At 36.1% G+C, this 26,436-nt stretch overlaps 1 long non-coding RNA gene across 13 annotated transcripts in view; it reads left to right on the plus strand.

Annotated features, from left to right (window-relative positions):
• Nucleotides 1-26,436, plus strand: part of LOC147833056 (uncharacterized) — a 449,341-nt gene that overhangs the window by 296,616 nt on the left and 126,289 nt on the right. For 4 of the 13 annotated variants that reach the window (XR_015513263.1, XR_015513252.1, XR_015513251.1 and 1 more), the window contains 2 exons: nucleotides 2,980-3,058; nucleotides 15,401-15,594. This is a non-coding gene — a long non-coding RNA (uncharacterized LOC147833056). Of the gene's footprint in view, nucleotides 1-2,979; nucleotides 3,059-15,400; nucleotides 16,415-26,436 lie in introns of those variants that run through there. The other 9 variants (XR_015513254.1, XR_015513256.1, XR_015513253.1 and 6 more) reach the window with 3 other exon arrangements.

Raw genomic sequence — 26,436 nt, forward strand, 5'->3', positions numbered from 1 at the left:
TGAAAGCATCACCCAAGGGCAAAAGCATCATCCTCAAAATTCTGCCCATAGCATTTCCATCACTTTGGCTCAGCCTGTACAGTTTCGAATGAAATTATATAATTAAAAACCAAAGAATATATGTTCTCAGTTATTTGTAGATCATTGTTAATTTGAAGCTAGCTAATGCAAATGAATATTTCCACAACAGAATTATTAGTATTTTGAGTTAGATTTTTTTTGATTGCCTTTTCCTCTTTAATCTAGGTCAAATTTCATCAGTGTCATTTTTATTTTACATTTTTGTTACATATTTAATTTTTGTTTATTATATAAGTTGTATATATAAAGAGTTTAAACCTCTTAAGTGCCACCTGAAAATTTCATCTAAAATTGTATTTTTCTCAGACATTTGTGTTTAGTTTAAGTAATTTTACTCTTACTGCATTAAATAGGTTATTTTCATTGTCTTTAAAGTGAAATAAATGAACATAAACAGAAGGCTGAGAAAAACTAACTTAGTTTAAAATTTTTGATGGCAGTTCAGAGGTTTTTGCATCTAAACTCTTTATATTTTTTTAATTTATCAGTTGTCATCAGTTTAAGCTTTAATTTTAAACTACAGTGAGAAATGTAGCCTTGAAAAATATGTTTTTATTTTATTTTATTTTTTATCATTTATTGTTTTAGACTTTTTTAGTTTCAGTTAACATACGCTCAAATATATATATATATATATATATATATATATATATATATATATATATATATATATATATATAATTTTTTTTTTTTTGCTCGTTTAAACTAACTTAAATGAGCTGAAACAACACAATTCTTGAGATTTCATTGGAACAACTTAATTTTTTTATTTTTTTTTTAAATCCACATTAATTTGGTACAAATGTTAAGTTAACAATCAATTTGTGTTGGGACATCATGAATGAATTGTGTGGTACCCTGCGTTTTTTACAGTGTAGTAAACTAGAATATAAAGTATTTTATTTACAAGATTTCATTTAGAGTTATAAATCTGAAAAGTTTTTTTTTTCTTTGTAAATCTAACAATACAAGTAATTGTGCAAGCATTATCAGTTTCTACACAAACACCTTCAAGACTGATTTCACGTCAGTAACAGAAGACACAACGTGGACCACCGAGGCCAACTAAACATTTGTCAGCCTCAATTTGCCCAGGGTAAAGCATCTAAACCTGAAGTTAATGACCCGGCGATGTCATTTCATTTACTAAAATTAAAATATGGCCCATAATGATGGCACACAGACACACACACTCTGCGATTCACGCTTGCTCCCCCACATGGCAGAAAAGCACAAGCTCCCATTAATACAAGCCTCATTGTAATGCCACGACAGTTTCTTGGCTGCTGCTTTGGCGTGCCTGACAGTCGTGGTCACCCCATACCAGACCTCACCTATACTCGGGGCGAAGGGAAATCCTGCGTGATTGATTGGAGTAGCTTTATATTCATTCATTAGCCAAGGCCCTGTCAGACAAGCCCTGGCAGGTACCTTCATCCTAGTGTGGTCTCAGGCTCACAATCCTGAGCTTATTAATGACATTTTAGACATTAATATTGCAGGGATTAGGGATATCCTATCTCCTTTGTTCCTCTGACAAACCTTATACAGTATTTTTTTTTTTTTTAAGACTCTCTCGCTGTTCGCGACCCCCCTTTGGGTTCTGTCCTTCCCGCCGTTTCTCCTTTTGCCACTATTTTTGGTGGCTGTCATTTACTGTCCTTTTCCGTCTTGCCTTTGAGGACAGGTCTGGTAATACAGTTTGAGCGGTGTGAAAAGGACCGATCGTCATGCACATTATTACACTTTTATCCTCGTCTCCTCAGCAGAGTTTCTCTCTTAATGCGGGAGCAGATGAGCCCTTCCGCTGCTCCCAATCCGGTGACGGAAAAGGCTAGGAGGTGGATCTCCAGTGCCGCGCCGCTGACATATCCCAGATCAACACAGGTCTACCTCTGCCTCCCTGTTTCTCATTTTGCCCCGCACTGTCGGATAATGTCGCTACAAGATGGCATTTTGAGGCTCTCCGAGTCGAGACGTGTCGACGCTTGCTGTCTGATCCCGTGGCCAAATGAAGGGAGAAAGACGGAAGGCCAGCCAATGTGGAGAGCCAAACAACCCGCGGGTCTGATGTTGACATTTCTCAAACTCTGCTGTGACCGGATCTAATGCTCTGTTTATGAAAGACAGGGGCGCAAACCTGCCTCTGAAACACTCAGACACAACGGCAAATGTCGCCATCGCAATTATCAAATAGGACAGTTGAGTGTTCCTATCTCGTGTTTTTCGACCTGTAAAAGGAGCCGTCTTGCCTTGAAGCCTCAGGCTTCCCCAAGAGTTGGAGTGTGTGTTTTTTTTTCTGCGTCTCCGGAGGTTTGGAAGTGAGTTTCTTACCCTAATAGTCAGTCTTTGAGCGCCATCCAAGGAGCTAAGACCACATGTGACAACACTACGTCCCTCTTGAGGAAAGACAGGCCTGATGTAGCCGGCCCTCCTTATGGCGAGCACTTTGCCAATGGCGCGTTTATTAGCGTTAAAAACTCCTCAACTTCACAGCCAAAGATTAGTGGCTTTTTTCCAGGTATTCCTCCTCCTTGTCCATATGGAAACGCTTCGCTTCATCCCAGAATCCTCCCCTCCTCCCGGACGTATTCTCGTATCCCTTTATAGATTACGGGCATGGCGACTTCAAAATGGCTTCAGATCCAAACGCGCACATTGTAGCTGGAATGTCTGGCTGTCTGTGGGTGTAAAGTGGGAAGGCGGTGTCATGCGAGCCTTCCCCTGAACTCAGCAGGCTCTCTTGTACTGTATGTATGAGACTAGTAGTGGAGGTGGAAAGAAAGCGATGTCCGTTAAGCTGAGAGCTATATAGTATTTTGGCAGAGTACCAAGCTTATATACTGTAAACAACCGTTGCATGTCTGTTTTGTTCATTCTTTGTTTACTTGCTTCTAGGTCCTGGTGTTGAAGAGAGAAGTGGGCATGGGCTTTTTGTAAAGAAGGAAGTTGATGCTGGAGAGAAAACATACACAAGGTATTTACCTTATGGTTGACTGTCATAATTATTAATAGTAGTAATAATAATAATAAATAATAATGGGGCAGCACGCTGGCTCATTGGTTAGCATTGTCGCCTCACAGCAAGAAACTCGCTGGTTTGAGTCCCAGTTGGGTCAGTTGGCATTTCTGTGGGAAGGGGTGGTCCGGTTTCCCCCACATTCCAATGACATGTGGTACAGGGGAATTGAATAAACTAAATTGGCCATAGTGTATGTGTGTGAATGAGCATGTATGGATGTTGCTCAGTACTGGGTTGCTGCTGAAAGAGCATTCGCTGCGTAAAACATATGCTGGATATGTTGATGGTTCATTCTACTGTAGCGACCCCTGATGAATAAAGGGATTAAGCCAAAGGAAAATGAATGAATTAATAATAATAATAATAATAATAATAATAATAATAACTGTATTTAATAATTATAATAATTACAAAAAACTAAAATAAACTATTAAAACTATAAAAAAGTCTATAAAATGTAATATTAGATGTAGAATACAAAACTATATCAAGATAGAAAATTATACAGTTTACTTTTTTATTTTTTATTTGATTTTGATTCATAAAATTTACACTTCTTTCAAATGCATTAAAAAAAATCTCCAACTTTTGAACATGTGTTTATTTACTAATAAAAATAAAACGTTTTAGTTTGCTGTGACACACAGTTGTTGTCCAATCACAAGGCACTACTAATGTTGTCCAATCACAAGGCACCACATTGCTGCAATGAAACTTAAAGGTGCTGTATGGACGTTTGACACCCCTTGATTGAACTAGGTATTGCATTCCTGGATCAAAACAGAGGGAAGCACAGGTTGCCAGATTGGAGACCAACAGGAGAGAGTCTGACAATCGAGCCTAAAGCAGACATCTCAAGTCTCCTGGAAGTTGCATAGAGCAAATGCATAGAGACTCACGGATGCCCACAAACGAATGATAATCTCCTGGAAATTTTGCTTCCCCCCCCCACCCCCCCACCCCCGCTTTTCAGATTCATCCAAAAACTAGGTACACCACATGTGCCTTATTCAGTGTTTAATGCTAACAATGTGAGTTTAAATGTCATTTTACATTACATGTATTGCCATACTACTGAAAGCAGCAGCAGATCTTGAAACTAAAATAAACGGTTTGAAATTAAAATTTAGAACTGTGAAATATTGCAAACCCCCTCATATCAGTGATTCGGCATTACTTTTAATAATGTTAAAGAGGTTTAATTTGTATTAATTAGATTCTAAACCTTAGTATATCCTGAATAGGTGCATATTCTGTGCTTCTGAATGGCTGTATTTAAATTTCTGTTATGTTTCGTCTGGTGCAAACAGCCAAATTGCTTATCACTGAGAATCTCGCTTGTTGTTAGGACACAGGGTTACAATGTAACCTGCTCACCTAATGTTTATGCTTGTACTATTTATATTATTTGCTAATTAAAATCCTCATGTGGAACTCTGAATCTGCGTCTCATTTCAGAATCGGCTACTGTCCACCAGAGGTTGCATTTCAGTTACAGACGCGTGCCTTGAGGGCCTCTATAAATGAATGAGTAAATGAAATATGCAGTTTTCCAACAGGGTAACCTGGGGTGCTGAAATATAATTGGCTAAAGTGGCAGTTTACGGCTTAAAAAAACCAATCACAGCTCTCCAATACAGAAAGCAAATTTTCAAAGCAGAATAAATAACTTCAGCATTGCTTTTCAGATAAACAAATATGTTTACTTGGCATGTTTCTTAAATATCTGCACAGATATTATGGTATTTATATGCTTTAGAAGACAAAAACTTACATCCAGCACATATAATCAAAAATTCATTTCAGGACAGATTCAGAATAGTCACATCAAAGCACACAATCATAACTTTATAAACAAAGTCTAGTGTCCAGATCATAAAGATTTAATTCCCAGGTTTGTAGGGTGGAAGCACTATTCCTCGCCCCCTCTACTGGCAGCTGGAGTGTTGTACACTGAGCGTTGGCTAGATCTACTCTGAAACCTCACCATTAAATGAAGCTATAAAATGTCTCAAGGCCAACCCCAATAAATAACACACTTACCCTCACCTCAGGCCTATTAATTACCTGAGATGCGCTCTACCACAACTACCTTCATGCTGACGAGCTAATGCTTCCCCTTTGACCAGGACTGGAGCCTCAAATGTCTCTGTGGGGACGAGTTCTAATTAATCCTCTGTTACTGTTGTAATGGTGTCTTCCAGTGGGAGACCGCAGCCAAGCTCAGAAATATTATTTCACTCATACATTGTAAACAACAGTCCATCTCAGGGGAGGCGGAAGGGCTGCTGTTTGAGGGCTGAAGGGGTGAAAGGGGGAAGACATCGGGGAAATGCAACACTGATGCAGTTGTCGTCACTCGCTGTAAGCAAAACTGTTTTAGTGTGACAGTGCTGTCAAAACAGGCTAGAGTAAATGGCAACTGAAATCTATTTATGTAATCTATAACCATCTTGAATGTTTGAATTTATGTGGTTGCTTAAAATTCAAATCGATTTGAATTAATGTGTGCAATTTAGCTAGAACAGTATGGTGATTATATGAAGGTACTTTCTAACGCCCTTCTAATAAATAAAAGAACAAATTAGAATGGATTGAGAGACAAATTATTGTATTATAACCATGTATACAATGATAAAATAAATATATGCATTCTTCCCTTATAATAATAATGATAATAATAATAATAATAATAAAAATAATACTAACAATAATATTAATATTAATAATAATAATAATAATTATTATTATTATTATTATTATTTATTGTATTATTATTATTATTATTATTAATAATAATAATATTATTGTTATTGTTATTATTTTTATTATTATTATTATTATTATTATTAAATATGTATTATTACAATTATTAATACTATTATTAATAACAAACAATTTATTTAGTAATAGTTATAAATATGTGTAGTTATGTATTTTAAATAAATACAAATTAACAAAATAATAAAAATGTTCATGTTTAGGTGTAGTAATACATATATTTTAATAAAAGCAAATAATAATAATAATAATAATAATAATAATAATATATAATACTACTACTACTACTACTACTAATAATAATAATAATATAATCATAGTAATGATAATAAAGTAATTTTAGTAGCTACAGTTTTTATGTATTGTTAGTATTAGTAGTAGTATCTGTTTTCAGTTTCATTAAAATGAAAAATAAAAAAGTAAAATAATAATTATACTACTACTACTACTACTACTACTACTACTAATAATAATAATAATAATAATAATAATAATAATAATAATAATAATAATCATCATCATCCTTATCGTCATCATTACCATTATCACATCATGCAGTATAGTATATATACTCATATCTCAAGAAATATATATAAATAATTAAAATCTTCTTTATTTTAACCTTCGTTTGATATTTATTTGGCAGTGAAGACAGGAATAAATGGGGAGCTGAGAGAGGGAATCGAACTTAGGTAGCTGTAAAAACCACAGTACTATAAGTCAATGCACTTACCCACTAAGCTATTGGTGCTAATTATATTTCCATTTTTTTAACCTTAGTCAGTGTATAATTTTGCTGTCTAGGTAGTTTGCTGGCTGGTAGACATTTTAGGGGTGCTTTTACACCTAGATATCGATTGTTTTGTTCTGAAACAGGAATAAAATTTTTTTTACAATGTTTGTATTAGTTCTTGGTACAGTTCGCTTTTACAAGTTTCGAAATGGGTGAAAAAAAAAACTCTCCTCACATTGGTCAGAGTTTCGGGGTTTATAATCCCACAGATTCCGCTTAGCTGTCACGTTGTTATTTTAATTTATGATGATGAGAAATTAGACACTATAAGCGAAAAGGTGCACTTTGATTTTGACATCAACACACATCGTCACCAAATTTAAATCAGAGAGGTAAGACTTTCTCATACATAACCTCATTTCAGTTGTACAAATCTATCTGAATCAATTAATCAATCAATCAATCAATCAATTAATCCATCAATCCATTTAAAAAAAAAACATTGGCTAGAATTCTGGATTATAGGTTTTGATTATAGAGAGTAACAACAGATGAAGCGACTGCAGTCAGATCAAGAAGCAGTTCAATGTGGATCTTTTATTCGAGGTTAATATTTTCAGCTTTCGTTAATATTTTAGCATGCTTTCACTTTTGTATTCAACACATATTTGCTGGTAGGAATGACATCCTGCCTACATATCCATAATACACTTTGATATGGCTTGGTTTGTTAGTTCATGGGATCGTATTGCTTTCTTACTACAATCCATCAACTCCAGAGTTCATTTAAATCGAGCCAAGACCACCTCATTCAGGCAGTTTTAGGCCAATTGTTTTGGCACAGATCCAAGAACGATTGCGGGATTCACATATGCCAAACAAACCAAGCTAACTGGGCAAACGAGACAGGTTCAGAAACAAACTTCTAGATGTGAAAGCACCTTAAATTTACCCCATCCCCTAAGCCTGACACCCCATTAACACAATCAACCATGATTAATTAATAATCAAATAAATAATAAATCTGTTCGTTCAGGCTGATGATGCAAACACACCAGATCCAATAATTAAAACAGGGCATGTGGATGAAGAATCAAAACTTACATGTACTCTAAAACTCATAGAATCACAAAACCTACAGAACCAAACTATCGAGCAGCCAACGCGGTCAAGCCTTCCAATGATGTGTTTGAGTGACTTATCCTTTGAGAAGGATTTTGATTTCTCCTCTCTGCGGTTCAAAACTCAAATTGTCTTCTGGTCCTTTTGTGTGCAAGAGACAAAGGCAGAACATGGCAGCTCCTGTCTGTAATTTTCTGTCCATTAAGCACAACAATAGTGAATAAGGCGAATGCTCTTTGGTTCTGGCTCTCTGCTTCTCAGAGACCTTGGTGCGAGCCAACATCCAATAACACTCAACAGCTGTGTCTATGAACAAACGCCGCTCTCTGTCCTCCGAGCCCCAGAGGGAAAGAATGCATCTACCCTGCCTCACCGACCTTCAGGTAGAATGGATTTCTGAGAGAATTACAGTATACATCGTATGCATTGACACCCATTCATACATTTACTGTAAGAATATCAGGCCATCAAATGGTCTCCAGTGGCACGAACAAGATGAGAAATCATGAGCTGTGAAGATGACCACCCTGAAAAAAAAAACCTTCCAGGAACTTAAACAACACTTACTTGAAATCGATAGAAGTCAACAAATAAAAAATAAAAAAAACAACAACAGCTATAACCAATAAAGAAGCAAAATACTGGTGATCTTGTTCCTGTCCAGGCTCATTGGGAAAAAAAAAACTACTACCATTCTTTGAGAACACTGAGAAAGCAGAACTTGAAGAAAACATGAGTGTAAACAAACTATGCCTACCAGCGTAGTGTTTTTTGTACAGGTTGTCTTGTCATCAGAAAAAAAAGCATTATAAAGGCAGGATTGTAGTTTCCATGGCTCCATGAAGCTTACTAGTATTGCATAAGTCCATTGAGCAGCACCTATACCATCTTTTGTATCACCATTGAAAATGTAAACAGAAGGACTAAACTGTATAAGAAAAACTAAAGTGCATAGCATCGTGTACCTTTACTCCATTACATAATTCAAGCAATACCAGCATATTCATATCATTTTCAAGCTTCTGTGTTCAATGTCACAGATGTCACCGACCAAAGAGGATTGAAAAACAAAGAAACAAACAAACAAGCCAACAAACAAAAAGGCTCTATTGGCCAGTTTCACAGTTTTATCAAAAAACTAGGCATGCTGCTCTTTCTCATGAAACATGGAGAAGCATGCCAGAAATGCCATTGGTCGATAAAAAATTAGGTGAAAATATTAAAATTTATATATATTTATGTCCTTTTTATGAACCAGTTCAGTTGCTTTCAAACTAGTCACCATTTAAACAATGTGCATGATATCATTGAAAAAGTGCCATCAAAAAAACTTTTTTTCCTGTTTGTTCAGACTACTTATTTAAAATTAGCTGTAACAAAGCAATTATTGAGTTTTTTTCAAATATCTTAATTGTTTTATGTTCAATAAACTTAAATTGGTAAAAAAAAAACAACAACAACAAAAAAACAATGTGTTAACTTAATTCTTTTATGTTGTCCCAAGACAAATCAATCTTGTGGAAACCTATGTTACTAAATTACAAATTAATTGTGTGAGACTTTAATTTTTAACTTATATTTCAAGACTAAGCTGAAAAGAAAATGAATGAATGGAAATGTTATTTGTCGATGAATGAGTCAAGAAACATCATTTTACTTGTGTTTGCATGACAGCATGGTAGCGCTACTGCAAGCAGCTGGAACAATGCTCTGTTGTCACTTTATTTGTGCAGAGTTTGCTTTTTCGGTGAGCATGTGCAGTTTATGCATAGTTAAATATGCACATACATGAGTGAAATATTTGAACTTTTACCAGGGTGCATGCATGCTCAAGCTAGATAATGGTGAACTCCACTGTTATTGTGCTTAGCAACAAACCGTCTTAGCATAAGCCATTGAAATAAATAGGTTTCATAGTGCAGAGCTTTCTGTGTCTGGTGTGAAAGCCGTTTGGAGCCACACATTGACTACTGTTGGAGGAGAGTGAAGTCAATGCAATGAACACTGTTGTGTTCCTATTTCATTTTTATTTTTATTTTTTTCATAAAAGCCAAAAAAGTTGTGCATCCCTATCCTCAGTTGCATAACTCCACCTACTAGTGCCATTTGTCCCTTTCACACATACAGACCTTCCGGAAAGAGAAGTTGTAACATTACCGGCAATTTGCCGGAATGCTGCGCTGTGTGAATGCAGAAGGAAGATTGCCGGAATTTAGTTTTTTGGCTTTAGCCAATCACAACAGTCAGACGCATTTACGTCCGCGCGGTTTATGAGCATAAAAGCCTTTGAATATTTTTTCAGACACATTTAGCTGTTAGAAGTTAGTCATAAGCCGTTGTTTGTTTACCTTCAAGCTTTGCGTGTGCCTGTGAAACAGCCCGTGAGCGCCTGCACACGCACATATTATGAACATCTCAACATGCGAAAGTGATCCTGTGAAAGTTGTTCACAATATTGATCATCCACAGAGTTTTTAATTTAGTCAAATGTTTACAAATACAAGCGCAGCCGTTTAAAGCTCATTTGTGGTGAATGATGTCAGAATTTACCGGTATTTTGGAATGGATGTGTGAATGCTCTTTTCCGGAAAATTTCCGTAACGTCCTCGCCTGTGTGAACAGCGCTTTTTTGAATATACTGGTAAAGTCGTTTCGGAAATTTTCCAGATATTTACCGGTATCACTGTGTGAAAGGGACTAATGTCTCACATTTCACATGATTGATTATGAAAGAACTTCTGTGATCATACTAGTCAGCATTACAGATGTGGTAACCTATTGTGAAAGACCAACAAACATGCAAAATCAAATAAAGTTGAACATTGCTAAATTTAATTAGTGTTTAAATTCAGCCTTAAAAAAAGTAAATCCAATGAATAATCTTTTTCAGTGTGTAGTCTGAACCCAGCATTACAATCTATACTCTATACTCTGAACACAGCATTGCAATCACACACTTAAGGTAAGTAGTGAACTAAAGCAAGGAAAGATGTGCATAGAGGTCCAATGGGAGCCCAAGAGGAGATTGTTGACCGCTTGACAGGACTTGGCCATAAACAACCACAACAACACAAATTCAGACAGAGCAAAGGTGGCACGCAAAGAACAGCAGCTGTGGCTGGACAAAAAGCTGCATTTAACCGTTTGACTGAGCACAACATACATCCATACTGCGGTCACACACACACACACACACACACACACACACACACACACACATACTTTAAACCCCCAGACTCACTCCTGCATCCCTCATATCCCCCGCGGCTGCAGGACAGTGGCCCAGGATCACAGGAGGCCCTGCAGCTGGAAGGCAGAAAGGCCTGAGAGAGTAATCCCCAGAGTGGAGGCTTTTGGGTATTATTTTGCTCTGGTGTGTTCAGCTTGGCCAGACTGTCTCATGTATAGCCTGAAGCAGCGTTGGGCAGGGGGGTTGTAGTCAAATGGGTCTCATGTTCTTTTGAGCATGAAAGATGAAAGAAAAAAAGCCACATCTGTGGTGGCCATTTATCGATGAGACGTAAACAAGAAGGAGGGAGAAAGAGGAGGGGGAATAGTTCATTTGACTGTCTGCAGAATATGTCTATAAATGTTTAGTTAGATGATTTTATTTATTTATTTATTTTAATGTATTCTAAGTTATTAAGATGTAATAATGAGTTGGTTTGGGGCTAAATAGATTTCTACTTTACTGATCTGCTGCTTAATATATAGATTTATATGTAGAATTACATTTCTAAAATTATATTTATGTAGGTTTATTTTGAAGAATTGCCTTTTTTAAAAAGTTTTTTTTTTTCATGTGTCTTTTTTTTATTTCAACAATGGTGGCTCAGTGGTTAGCACTGTTTTCTTACAACAAGAAGGTCAGTGGTTTGAGTCCCGGCAGGGTTACTTGGCATTTCTGTGTGGAGTTTGCATGTTCTCCTCGTGTTGGTGTGAGTTTCCTTCGGGTACGCCGGTTTCCCCACAGTCCATAGACTTGCCTATAGGTGAATTGGTAAACAAATTTGGCCATAGTGGTTAAATGTGTGTGTGAATGCGAGAGTGTATGGGTGTTTTCCAGTACTGGGTTGCAGCTGGAAGGGTATCTGCTGTGTAAAACATATGCCGGAATTGATGTCGGTTCATTCCATTGTTGCGACTTCTGAAATAGAGACTAACCCGAAGGAAAATGAATGAATGAATGTATTTGTAATACTTTTAATATATCATGTTACAATAGATACCCTACAATAGTAGTATTTCATGTTTTCTACACTCACCGGCCACTTTATTAGGTACACTTTTCCAACTGCTTGTTAGTGCTAATTTCTAATCAGCCAATCGCATGACAGCAACTCAATGCATTTAGGCATGTATACATGGTCAAGACGATCTGCTGCAGATCAAATCGAGCATCAGAATGGGGAACAAAAGGTGATTTATGTGACTTTGAAGGTGGCATGGTTGTTGTGGCAGTTCTGTGGGTGCAAATGCCTTGTTGATGCCAGAGGTCAGAGAAGAATGGCCAGACTGAATTGAGCGGATAGAAAGACAACAGTAACTCAAATTACCACTCATTACAACCGGGGTATGCAGAAGAGCATCTCTGAACGCACAACACATTAAACCTTGAGGCGAATGGGCTACAGCAGCAGAACCTTTGAGATGTGGTGGAACGTTAGATTCACATAATGGATGTGCAGCCGACAAATCTGCAGCAACTGCTGGCAATCATGTCAAGATGGACCAAAATCTCTGAGGAATATTTCTAGTACCTTGTTGAATCTATGTCACAAAGGATTGAGGAAGTTTTGAAAGCAAAAGCCGTCCAACGCAGTACCAGTAAGGTGTAGCTAATAAAGTGGCCGATGAGTGTATATTAAAAATATAGGAACTGATCACAAAAATAAGAAATGTTTTATGTTATATATTTATTAATAAAACACTGTATAAAAAAAATTATTTAGAGCACCCACTGCATAAAACGTGCCTAGCGTAGTTAGTGGTTCGTTCCGCTGTGGCGACCCTTGATGGATCATGGACTAAGCCAAAGGAAAATAAATGTATGAAAAAATATACAGTAGCACAGACGTGTGGCATATCCATCAAAGGATAGATGTACATTGTTAAAAAAAAATGCTGGGTTCAACACAATCCCTTCAATTCGTCCCAATGCAAATCGATTCAATTTACTTAATAGTTTTTACAAATTTAAGCTGATTGAACATAAAACAAATAAGTTGTCACAAAAACCTAAAGAATTCTAATCTGTTTATACAACACACATTTTATTACATGCAGTATATATACATGCAGTATAATAGCAGCCCATTAAATGTTCAAGAGAGAAGCACAGTAATATCTTCTTTAAAAACCCACTTAATTTAATATCTTGCATTCTCTTTGGGCTTTTTAGTTGAATCTGGCACAGTTGGATTTGAACCTGACAATTACACATTAACAAATCACCTGTGGGCAGGACGGATCATCTCACCTCCGATACGGAAACAATTCCTAAAGTGTGAGAGTCAAATGGTGAGTGACAAGTTCACCGCCTTTGCAGCCAAAGGTGTTATGAAATTATGAGAGGGCTGTAACAATGGGCCAGTGTGATGTGCTAAGTGCACTCAAATGGACTCACTCACGGACTAATGATGAGAGCACAAGCCTGCAGCCGCTGTTACACACAAGCCCTACTGTCTGTGTCTCATATCACACCTACACAAAAGAGACAAGAGCAAACATTGGAGAACTATTAACATTATGAATGAATAGTTGATTTAACCAAAGTAAATATGATAACAACAGGCCTCAATCAGTGTAGGCATTATTTTAGTGGTGTAGTTGAAAAGGAGATACAGGTCTTTTTCGGAAAGGGAAAGTTTAGTATTACTATTGGCTATATTTACTCAAATTGATGTCCTTCCTGCTCCAAATGCTGGAATTTTTTTAACTTAATATATCTTCTTTGAATGACAGATCGTAGCAATATTCTTTTGTGTTTGTGTGTGCTGTCAATATATTTATTTATGTATTGTTAGGACTGAAACATATACTAATAAGACAAATCCCAGATAGCATACAATTGTGGGCCACTTTAGGCAGTTATGCGGCACTGGTGGTATTCCTTCGGCCTAGACAAAATGAACGTGAGCCTGAATTGGCCCACCTGTACAATGCCAAAGGGGGGCCAAAAATTCTAATTCATGTATGGGCCATTTAAGGCAAAGATTTGGCACTTATGGCAAAATGTAGTCTGAATGTGAGCCTGTCGTGGCCCATGTGGAAAATGATAAATATAGCCCAAATGATGGAGGACAAATGTGGGCAACATTTGGCAAAATAGTGGCCTAGTCAATTAAGGGTAATCTAGGTCTAAACCTAAAGTGGCTTAAGACATATGTGGGCTACCTATGGCAAATATTTGGCACAGTAAGCTCTGGCTATTGCGGCTGTGAGCCTAATGTGTGCCAGGGAAAATATGGCAAATGTGGCCCAGTTATTTTAAAACATCTGTGGACCACTTTTGGCAAATATTCGGCACAGTAAACTCTTGCTAATGCATTCGCTAGCCTATAGTGGCTCAGAGAAGATATGGAAAATGTGGCCCAGTTATCTTAAAAAATATGTGGGCCACTTTTGGCGAAAATTTGGCACAGTAAGCTATGGTTAATGTGGATTTCAGCCTAATGTGGCCCAGAGAAGATATGGCAAATGGGGCCCAGTTATCTTAAAACAAATTTGGGCCACTTTTAGCAAATATTCAGCACAGTAAGCTATGGCTAATGTGGATTTGAGCCTATAGTGGCCCAGGGAAGATATGGCAAATGGGGACTAGTTATCCTAAAACAAATATGGGCCACTTTTGGCAAAAATTTTCTCAGTTAGCTCTGGCTAATGTGGCTGTGAGCCCAAAGCGGCCAAAAGAAAATATGGCAAATATGGCCAAGTGATCTTAAAACATATGTTAACCATATAAACTCAAGTCACCATCAAGGAGAAAAGGGTTTGCTTTAGTTGGGCTCATAGCCCTGACCCTCTTGATTTTTCTTTTGGGCTGCCGTAACTTTTAAGAACTTTGCTTGAAAAGTTTGTTCATAACAGCAAACAAAATAAAGTGAGGCACAACCTGTGATGAATTAATATAATTCACTGATGTTTACCAATGTCTAATCCATTATTAGAAGTAATATGCCAGATCTGGGCCAGAATAAAAGCAAACTGTGGCCCAGAATAGGGTCAGTTCTGGTTCATTTGGTTGAATTCTGGCTAATCATGTGAATTCTCTAATATTGCTATGGCTTAATTGTGGCCCAGATCTGGCAAACAAGAGCGGACCGCCCAAGTGCCATCATTCCATGCAGTATGTGGGGCGGATTTGAGCCACATGAATTTTGCTAGCTGGGATAACATTGGTTGGAGAGCAGCTTTCTTTTTTTATACCAACTAAAAAAAAGACACTTGCAAAATACATCAGAACCAGTGTTCAATTGCAATCAATTATTAATTGCATCATTGCAATTTGATTTAAATTGCTTTTCTAATAACTTTGTCTGAAAAGTAACTTTATAAGTAACTTGATGCTCTATAGTACTTACACCCCCCACCCCCTCAATCTTTTCACAGCTTTGCTTTCATGCACATCAAATTAAGTCTGTAATCTTATCTATTTAAAGGTCTGACTGCTGTTGAGTTTTGAAGCCATCCACTGCAGTAAGAACAAAGTCAAGCTACATTTGCCATGTAAAGTCGAGGTGGAAATGGCCAGGGCCTTCATGAACGTGTGCATGTGGAGAACGAGGAGGGGTGGAGGTGAGAGGACCGCTGAGATGACAGTCAAAACAGCAGATTTCACCTATTAAGCTCGCAGGTAGGAGGGCTGAAGGGTGCAATTGATATCATTGTCACCAGCTAATCATAGAAGAGATCACATGACTCCTCCGTCTCTCGTCTAATTTAGACTTTCCTTCCCAATCCCAAGACATAAATATTCCATTTAACTCACTGTTGGAAGCTTTACGTTCAGACAAAAAACAGTACGTGCGAGCGGCTGCTCAGTGTGGGGTGGATATTGTGCGACTGCAAGCATCTGTGCTTCACCCTCCACATTACACATGTAGAAACTCATATTGTTAAATTAAGCTCTTGGCTTTGGTCCAGCACGGAGCAGCAGGAACAAAGAATTACACTCCAGAGCCAGAGCGCTGACAGACCAGGAGGACTAGATCTCGCAGATCAAAACCAGAGGCGTTGGTAATGTGTTCAACTCAAATGTCCAATGTTGTTGTAGAAATATAATAACACTGGATTCTGGTTTTGTAGTATTTTTATTTGCCATTGTAAATATAGAACATTGTAAATAAGACTTTTAAGAGTCAACTGGATTAGGTTTTACTGGTTAGCTTGGCTTGTTAGACCTTTCTGTTAGATGTGGCATCTACAGTGTTCAGGGTAAATGAGTACACACCTCACAGATCTCTCTTTTTAATTATTGTTTTCTATTGGATGCTTTACAGTAATGTATTTGTGCATATACATTCAATTAGTCAATACTAAAGCCAAAACTGGAACTAATCCAACATAAAACTTAATATCAGTCTAAAAATAAGAGCATCCAAATGAATATGTTGTGGAAAAATATTAAAGAAAAAATTTATAAACAGGAAAAATCAAGAGAAAAAAAAATAAAAATTTGCAACAACTCAAAATTTATCAGAATTGTAATTTAATTTAATCAAAATTTGAATTTAAATGTATTATTTTTCTTTTCCTAAAGATGTTTGGTGACCAAACTCTTATTGTAATGGGTTTAATTGTTTAAGAAAATATATTCACTGAGAAATTGATAAAAAAAAAATTAAAAGGTTTTTTCCAATGAAATATATATATATATATATATATATATATATATATATATATATATATATATATATATATATATATATATATATATATATATATATATATATATATATATATATAGAATGGACAAAAGTGAGTGATAATTGTTTGATTATTTTTTTATCTTATCTATTTATGCATGAAATTATGGTTGACTTTTTATGCAATAACAATCCTTCTGAAACTACTGCCCATGGAGAGAAGATGTGTATTATTGAAATGAATACTAATAAAATAAGATAAAGTATAATGCTCATTAATCTAAATTATGAAATAAATAGATAAATATATTTGTTACATATAATGCTATATTGATTTATTTCATCTTTGCCATGATGACAGTAAATAATATTTGACTATATACAAACACTTCTATACAGCCTAAAGCAGGGGTCACCAATCTCAGTCCTGGAGGGCCGGTGTCCCTGCAGGGTTTAGCTCCAACTTGCTTTAACACACCTGCCTGGATGTTTCAAGTATACCTAGTAAGGCCTTCATTAGCTTCTTTAGGTGAGTTTGATTAGGGTTGAAGCTAAAATATGTAGGACACAGGCCCTCCAGGAACAAATTTGGTGACCCCTGGCCTAAAGTGACATTTAAAGGCTTAACTAGGTTCATTAGGTTAACTAGGCAGGTTAGGGTAATTAGGCAAGTTATTGTATAATGATGGTTTGTTCTGTAGATTATCGAAAAAAATATATATAGCTTAAATACATAGCTAATAATTTTGACCCTAAAAACTGCTTTTATTCTAACAAATAAAACTTTCTCCAGAAGAAAAAAAATATTATCAGACATGCTGTAAAAATGTCCTTGCTTTGTTAAACATCGTTTGGGAAATAAGAAAAAAAAAAAACAGAAAAAAATTTAATGGGGGGCCAATAATTCTGACTTGTCACCTATTTGCTTCAATAGCTTATGCTGCACAAAGGTGGTTTGTTGCTACACTGACCAAAGCACAAGAGCAGCAAAGTGCACCATCGACTAGCTTGAGCATATATATTATTTTATATATATAATTCACAAATGAATGGTTGATAGCTGATGGATTAGTGGTAAATTTATATGTGAAAATGAAACACATTTCAAATTTCACAAATTGAGCCTGATGTATCTTTGCATTGTCAACCTGGAATGTGACCTTAAGTAAGTAGCAGCATTTTAAAATTATTATTATTTTATTTTTTGCAAGCATGTAACTGCACACAATAGGAAAATGTGGTCTTAAAATAAAGAAAAAATAATACAAATTGCTCCAGTCACTAGGAAAAAGCCCATGATATCACCTAAAGAAAAACAGCAATATGAAAGCAGGTTTAAGATATTTTTGCAATAACTTGACATGGTACATGTGGTCATATTTGAGCTGTGATTGCGTGTGCAGACTAAACATGAAGATGCCTCTATTGATGAGAACAGTAGCTCCAGGGGCTCCTCTAATCTTTCCAGACCATCCAATTAGTGTTTGTCCGATTAAAAGCTGCCCCCCATGTTTTTAGTCAAAGGGGGGGAGCTGTAAGCAGTCACCTGGGCCTGGCGGACAGCTGCCGATGATGAATTGTTCATTTGTTCTCTGTGCGCTATGGAGGGCCCCGGGGCCATTACACAGCCCAGCATATGCAGCGCAATTTTAAGCAGTGCCATCTCAGATTCAGATCAGAGCCAGAGGTCGGAGGGTCACTTCTCAAGTAGGACACTTCTGCTGCTGGGCTCTCAGTCTGGGAAACACACACAGAGGTGATAGCGGCTCAAATTATTGTAGATTAGCATCACAAGGAATTGTATTACATACGAGCGCTTGCTCACAGAGCACCTTGTCATGGTTTTACATCAAGAAAATCTAGAGGAGGTGGTGGTATGTAAGATATCAGTTGTGTTTATGCCTGGATGTAATTTAATTCTGCACAAAACTGTAGCTTATGCATATTTACTGTCTGAAGTGCAGATATGTCAATCAAATCAGCCGGAATCATTGCTATTATCCACTCCATTGATCATCCAGACAATTGATCTGACCTTTGACCTTCTCATTTACTGGGGTCAGTCAAGTCCAAGTTAGCACAAACAAAACAGCAGGCTACTCAATAACAGGATTCTTGACAGAAACATTTCATTTCAAACTGATATAACCCTTGGGAAAAATTAAGACACTTAAAAAAAGCTATGGATTTTTCAATGATTTGTTAATTGGAATTACAGTTTTTCTCGATTGCTTGGATGCAGTTGTCAACTAAAACTCCACATTTTCAAAACAGTTAACACACAGGCCTAAACAGCGGCACTCATGGTCAAAATGACACATTTTGCTGGCAAAAGGCACATACCGTGTCAAAACATTTAAAATATGCAACAAAAGCTAGTTTTACCTTCAAACAACACAACTTGCAAACAAGTATATGAGCTCTTTCAATTAATCATTACACAATGGACAACAAAATACAAAATACAGAACTCAGTGCACCACCATTGCTTGTCATTGTAGCCTATTGCCAATGCCATTTGTTGTCTTTCTATTTGGGCTGTCAAATTTGCCTTTTTGCAAAGAATTGAATCCAGAATAAGAAATGCTTTGATTACATTTATATTGAATTCATGACAATTTTCAAACAGTGGCTGAAAACTGAAATACTGTAAAAACAGACAAAAGTAATAAAAGACTGTAAATATTAGAGAAAACACATGTAAACCAATATACGGTCAAATCTATTGGGAGTATAAGACATAGCCACTATTGACCTCCTCCATCCATGCTGTCACAGAACAACACAGACCTTCCACCGTTTTATAAGGTTTGCAGACTGATTGCTTTTTGAAGATTTGTGTGAAGTAGTGTCAAACCGGTGCTTCACTGAATTCGTATTGATGTTGGTAGTTTCTAATAGTTAGGAATAGATGGTTTCTGTTTTGTTACCATAACTAAAACAATGGAGTTTGGACTGCTTGAATGACATCCGTGTTAGCTGTTTTGAAAAATGGTGGGGAAAATGTGTCAACCCAATGAGAAAGAGTTTACACATTTGCAAGACCGGTCTTTTGCTCTGCTGGGATAGTGAAAATGAAAATGAAGTGGAACCTAGTTTCTTTAACCAGGTCAAAGCAAACAAGAAAAACTGTAAATGTTAACTTGTTTCATATTTAAATGAATTAAAACTTGCCCTTAAATTAAACATATACCATTTAGATCAGGGGTTCCCAAACTATCTGTTATGAAGGGCCAAAAACCTACCTTCGGTTAGTGGGCTGAAGATAAATATAGTTGACATGGGTAATTCCTAATTTATTTAATAATATTTAAAAATAACTACACAGCATTGATTTACATTAACTAATAAACTATATATATTTTTAACATTTTATAATGAACTTATTACAGTAAAAACAAAAACTATTTCACAAAAACAGTTACACCAGTTTTTCACTTGATTTTTTCGGTGATGTCTTCTGCAAAGTGTCTATTGAGTGAGATTATTTACGCTTTTAAAAATCAAATTCATTTTCAACATTTAATTGAAAAATATTTAGCTGTTTTTGTAGCTCAGCAATAAACAAACAACCAAAAAAAAAAAAAAAGTTTATGTCAGGGTGGGCCAAATTAATGGTTGCAATGGGCCAACTTTGGCCCACGGGCTCTGCTTTGGGCATTTCATAAATAAATTCACATAAAACATAGCCAGAGTAATTGGCAGTTCATTTCACTATGGCGACTCCTGATAAATCAGGGACTAAGCAGAATGATACCAGGAACAGCCTATAAGTACTTTTTCCCAACAAAGAAATCAGGAAAGTGGACAACAAGTCAGATTAAACCAGAATCTTTCGCCTTGCGCTCCAATCGACCAAATCCCTTCTTAACAGCATGTGTAAACAGGGTCAGTGCTGTTTACTTGTGTTCAGGAGGACATACGTGAACATGAAGCTCACAGTAGTCCATCAAGAGCACCGGGATCGAAGTGAAGTCTAAACGATCCTGCTCTCCCTGTGTCATTAGGGCAGGCAGGAGAACCCCATGAAAGAACTAGCAAAATCTCCTTGAAGGAGGAGGAAAAGAAAGGCTGAGTATCGATCTGTCTGTCCACGGATATGATACTTAAGCCCAGTACTCAGAGTCAGAGAGCCCACAGATCCATATCTCAAAGACTTTAATCCGTGCTCCTCTCTAGCTAGATTGGCCTTCACCCTAACCTCTTGACAACTGCACCAACAGATCAGGTATGGAAATTCAGTAGTTCTCACATTAGCCCTTCTCTCGCTTTCTCTGACTCTTCTGCTACTTTCACCACTCTGTCGTAGTTATTACGCCACATACCATCAGAGACGATGTGAATCAAAATGGACCCGCTTTCGGTTATTAATGCTTCTACTGCATTGTTGTACAGGGGACGAAAAGATTGTTTTCACAATATGTCATTAAAATAGATATTCTAAAATTAAAAAGGACTTGTTCTGTAATGCAACAGACCAGCTGGGACTCGGGACTTGTAATAGCACTTACAGTATCTATTATTATTATTTTGCCGATTCTGTAGATAATAATTTACATCATTTTTTCAACACTTTACTTCCTGTTAATAACACTCACTATTTTATTTTCCAATACAATGCAATACAATACAATATGCTTATATCATTTTATGCAAACTAAATGATTTTGATCTTACTCAACCAATCTTTTTATCCATTTTTTACAGTATTTTTTATTAGATTAATGTGCATTTGTGTGAAAAATGACTTAAACAATCAAATGCTGGTGGATAATACAGTTTTTCTCAGCCGCTTTAGTACATTTCTCAGATGAGAGTTGAAATTTTGCAAAACAGTAAGTGCATTTCTCAAAACAACGCGTACAAATAGCTAAACACCAGGGATTACCTGCAAAAGTCAGTCTTTTGCTTAAAATCCTTAGAACAAAAGATCCTTAAAACTACATTTCTGTGTAAATGAAAGTGCCGTCAGAATTAAAATTATATATATATATACAGATGTTACTACTTCAATGTGTTCCTTGTACCGCCATTCATGCCGCGGCGACGGCGGTGCTTGATGCGCCAGCAGCATTTGACCGCTGGGTGGCACTTTAACCACAGATATTCAGCTTTGCCTTTTCACAATGCTAAACAGACTGTTCTGTAGGCGTAGCTTACTGTATGTGATGTGATGTGTTCAATTAAAATATAATTTTAATTTAGTTTTTCTGGTAATAGACATGCTCTTACACTATACTATGCTGTAGAAAAGATACATGGTGAGAAGTCAAAAAGCTAATATAAGAATTAAGTTATTAGCCTTCAGTGCCCGATTAAATTGCGTTGGGGTGAAAATAATGTTTTGATTTCTTTGACTATCATGGCAATGTTATAATCTCAAATCTTAAACGTGCGCATATGAAAAACAGCAAAATAATATAGATTATCCTGCCGATAGAGCACATCACCTCACAGTTGTGAACTTGCGATCACCTCAACTTACATTTAATTTTTTTTTTACCTGGTTTATTGTAAACTTATTAAGTGCAAAGAGGATTCGTTTTGGAAAATAGAATTGAAGAAATGAAAGACAACTAAAATGAAAGCACAAACATTCAGTACAAATAATTAGTCTTAAATAAATAAATAAATAAATAAATAAAGCAGTCTTTTAGTCTAAATATAGAGAGATGTAGTGTTTGCTATTTTGATAGAACTAAGACTAGACATGTTCATTTATATTTTTAATTTACGTTTTTATTTACATTTTCGTTGTTGATTATATTTACGATCTCATTTTATGTTTCAATTATAGTACATAATAATAAACGAATAATGAAAATAAATGAATAATGAAAATATTACATAAATTAAGTCTGGCAGGTTTATTTTTAATAATTTAGTTTCAGTTCCGTTTTTTTGTTTCAAAACGTCAATGTTCTGCTTTAAAGTATAACTGTTGTTTTGTTTTGTTTTTTTACTTAATGGCTCAGTATGTTTTGTATTTTATTTTCATATTCAGTCACCTTGCATATGCGTGTGAAATATAATGCCGCATAACCGCGGAAAAAGAAGAAAAGGCTGTCAGTTAAAGCTAATTAATCAAAATAAGCTATATTAAAATACAGCATTTATGTTAATACAGGCAGAGTGTGAACAAACGGCTAAGATATGTGCTTGCCTTGTCCCGCAAGTTTATTTTTAATAATTTAGTTTCAGTACTATTAATTTTTTTCTCAAAACGTCAATAGCACCTTCAATAATCTAAACATTAAAGATGGACCGCAAGATGTGTTGAGTGGCTATATGTGAAGAACAATGGCAAAGCTAAGTGTGATTATTGTAATAAACTAATAAGTTATAAAGCAGAGTCCCGACCAACAGGACTGACTAAGCATATGCGGTTGGCTCATTCTTCACGAATATAGAATTAAAATTATGGCGCGTTAGGTTCATTGTGCATTCTGCAGGTGCAACCAACAAGGGTTGTGCATTTGAGTTTAACTTTTTGAGCGTTATAAGCAGCTCGTTGTTAGTTTTTATTTAAATATATCGAGCCGAAACTAAGCAGCGCATTCTCTCCGCCTCCTCGTTTATAACCAGCGGGACACGCCACTGAAGCAGTGGAGGACACTCCGTCGTTCATAATCTTTGCTGATGTGTCGGAGTCGAAAGAATATATCAAAGAGGAATGTTCTTTTGACAGTCCCGATATGTTCAATCTTTTTTTCCCTGTCATTTCTCTTCAGCAAATTATATTTTTAAAGCTGCTTGATTCTTTTAAAACCGAAAGCAGAGCCCGTCAATTGGTGTTTTTTCATAAGATACTCCTCTATCAAGGTTTTATTTTATGAGTATTCTTTAATGTGCTTTTTAATAGTTTTATTTTATTCAAAGCAGCACCTAAAAGCGAATTTATCCTCAAAACGTGGCATGAGAGCGATGCATGTCATGTGTCGCATATTGCCTTTTTTTCTGATCTTTTTGCATAAAGGTTTTAATCAAAAGACAGGTAATTTAATTACTTTCGATGTGCTAAAATATTTGTTAAATAAATGTTATTTCAAAAAAAGCATATGCAATGTGCTCTGACAGGTAAAATCCGATTCTTTCTCTCTTTCAAGTTCAAAGCAAATTTGAATGCCAAAGGATTTTAGATATGCATATACAAGACTATGTAGTATATTAACATCAACAAATTAATAAAATAAGTAGCAAATGAGAAATAAATGACAGACAAGTTGAACAGACATTATCTCTAATTATCAGAATTGCAAGATTAAAACAGCTGAATATAGGCCTAAATAATCTAGAAAGCAACTACTGCGCGCTGATATTTCTTCTTCTTTTTTTCGGAATAACGAACAATTTCAACCGCGGGGAGATACCGACAGCTTGATTTGCAGTATTTTCTAACATGTTAGAAGCGGGCAGCGGACATCAGCTAGCCGTAAAGACGGGCCCGCACAAAAAAAAACATGGCTGCCGGTGGAGAAGCGGCTGTGCCCTCAGCAGCTGATTGAGATGGAGCTGCATATCCCGAGTGCACTAAATACTCCGAGATCCGGGAGAAATTCTACCCGATAATCCAACACATACAAAACAACTTTGAGTCCCTGTCGAACAGAACCCATCTTACTGGGGGAGTGTGTGTGCTGCTGTGTGTTCACCCAACAATACCCGCTCCTGTCTCCAACACACAAATACTGGAACTCTTTATGTGGACTTACTTTTGATAATAGGCTACTATTATTACCTTTATCCTGTTTAATGTTATCAAAAATCTATTTTTATTTTTATTATTATATTTTTTTATTTTTTATTCTATTTTTATTTTTATTAATCATTTTTTTATTAGCCTATATGTTATTTTCATATTTGTTTGCACTACTGCCCTTTTTGCACTGTCTTGTTTGTGAGACGCGCACTGCTTTGGCAAAACGAATGTACAGTTACTTGTCATGCCAATAAAGCACCTCAAATGTGAAAATAGCCTAGGCAACAAATAACAAATAGTAGTGTAATAATAACAAAAAATGCCCTTTTCATTTTCATACAATAGGCCTATGTGTGGGTTTTGACAATATGTGTTTAATTAAGCTATAAAGATCAGATGAAATGCATAGTGAAATATGAAATAAATGTCTCTTTTGCTGAAAATTTAATTAATCTATATATTTATTATTTTAAAAATCAACTCATTTTTGCCCAGAGAAAGAGGCGTGCGGCACTAGCGGACATGGGGTGCTTTTCCAAAAAAAGACGTACAGTAACTTGCGGCTGAACTATGCACAGTTTGGGGAAAAAAAGGATATAGTGATGCATGTCCCCCAAAACCCCTAGTTTCTCTGTCGCAGATCCATCATTTAAATCAGGTTAGTTATAAGTAAAACGCACATAATGATAAAGCACACCATCATCACGAGGGCAATTAAATAGACAACCTAAACATATTTTTAATTGTTTATTTATGTAATGTGAGTTTTTATAACTTTGTTCTTTAAATTATTTATAACTTAGGCTATTCTATCGAGATGACACCATAAAAGGCCTTCAATGCATTGATATAGGTAATAGGGATACAATGAAAAGCCGATTTTCACTATTGACCCTGTTTTTATTCATTGACGGCTTCCCAACGCCGCTTTTCTGTTGCGCGAAAAAAAGCTGCTGCAAATAAGCAAATTTATGACAAAACAATTTTAATAGTTTCATAGTAGTAGCTGGTGTGCTTCATCTGCGTGATTCTGATTTGACATTCTTCCGCTAAACTTGCACTGTGTTGATGTGTAAATGGACTATGTGTTGATGTGTTAATGGGCTATGATCTTTGCTATTGAGTTCTCTTTGCAACTTTCAATTTCGAGGTGGGGGAAGTGGGAAGAGGCAATTCAAATGTACCATCTCTAAAAAAAAGGCCGCTTACGCGGCATTTGTGTTTATTATTACCTTATTTTTATTTTATTATTATTAATTTATTCATTCATTCTACATTCATTTTCTTTTCGGTTTAGTCCCTTTATTAGTCTGTGATCGCCACAGCGGAATGAACCGTCAACTTATCCAGCATATGTTTTACGCAGTGGATGGCAGGAGGGCCAGCTGGGGCTTCGGGACGGAGTGAAAGGAATTTGCCCCGAGTCTGGGAAAGATGGCTTGCCGTAATTACACTATAGTTTTCCTATCGCACACATGCGCCAAACAAATAAACAAATAAATAAAAAGGAAAAGAAAACATCTACACTTATAGGCTGAGGTCTTTTTGCTTAAAATCGCCCTTATGTTTCCGTTTGAAATGTAAGGCTGTTGCATAGAATAATACAATTTTAATTTATAAGTGATTTTGCTGCGTCCCCCTTGATGTTTCAATAACGCATAATAATCTACACACCATATTAAAGACACAGCAGACATAAAGGTTGTGTGTGAGAGACCGAGCAAAAGAGCGCTCTCTTCACAGCTCTGTGGATGCTGCTAGCGGCTTCTTTCTTTTTGTTATTTATTTTGCAGATAATACACCATATGAATACAACAGAAAGACATAACACTTTACAAATTACCTTTTGTAGACTCAAAACAAGTGTCATATCTTGATAAGCCTAAGCCACATTGAAATATAATTTAAAGAATTACATTATCGGATATAATAAAATCGCATTAAATAAATAAACCAATATAAAACAAGCAAAAGCAAGCTATAACAGTTTAGGTAGGCCTATACATAAATAAAACCGTTAAAGCCAAATCAAACTTTTATTTTACAAGATATTTTCTTTTAAAAGATTTTAGATATTTTCTAAAAACAATAAACACCAGAGAAGGTTAAGAATATTATTTATAAAGTATTT

Source organism: Danio rerio, chromosome 17 (assembly GCF_052040795.2).
Source record: "Danio rerio strain M-AB ecotype USA chromosome 17, GRCz13ab, whole genome shotgun sequence".
Lineage (NCBI taxonomy): Eukaryota > Metazoa > Chordata > Actinopteri > Cypriniformes > Danionidae > Danio > Danio rerio.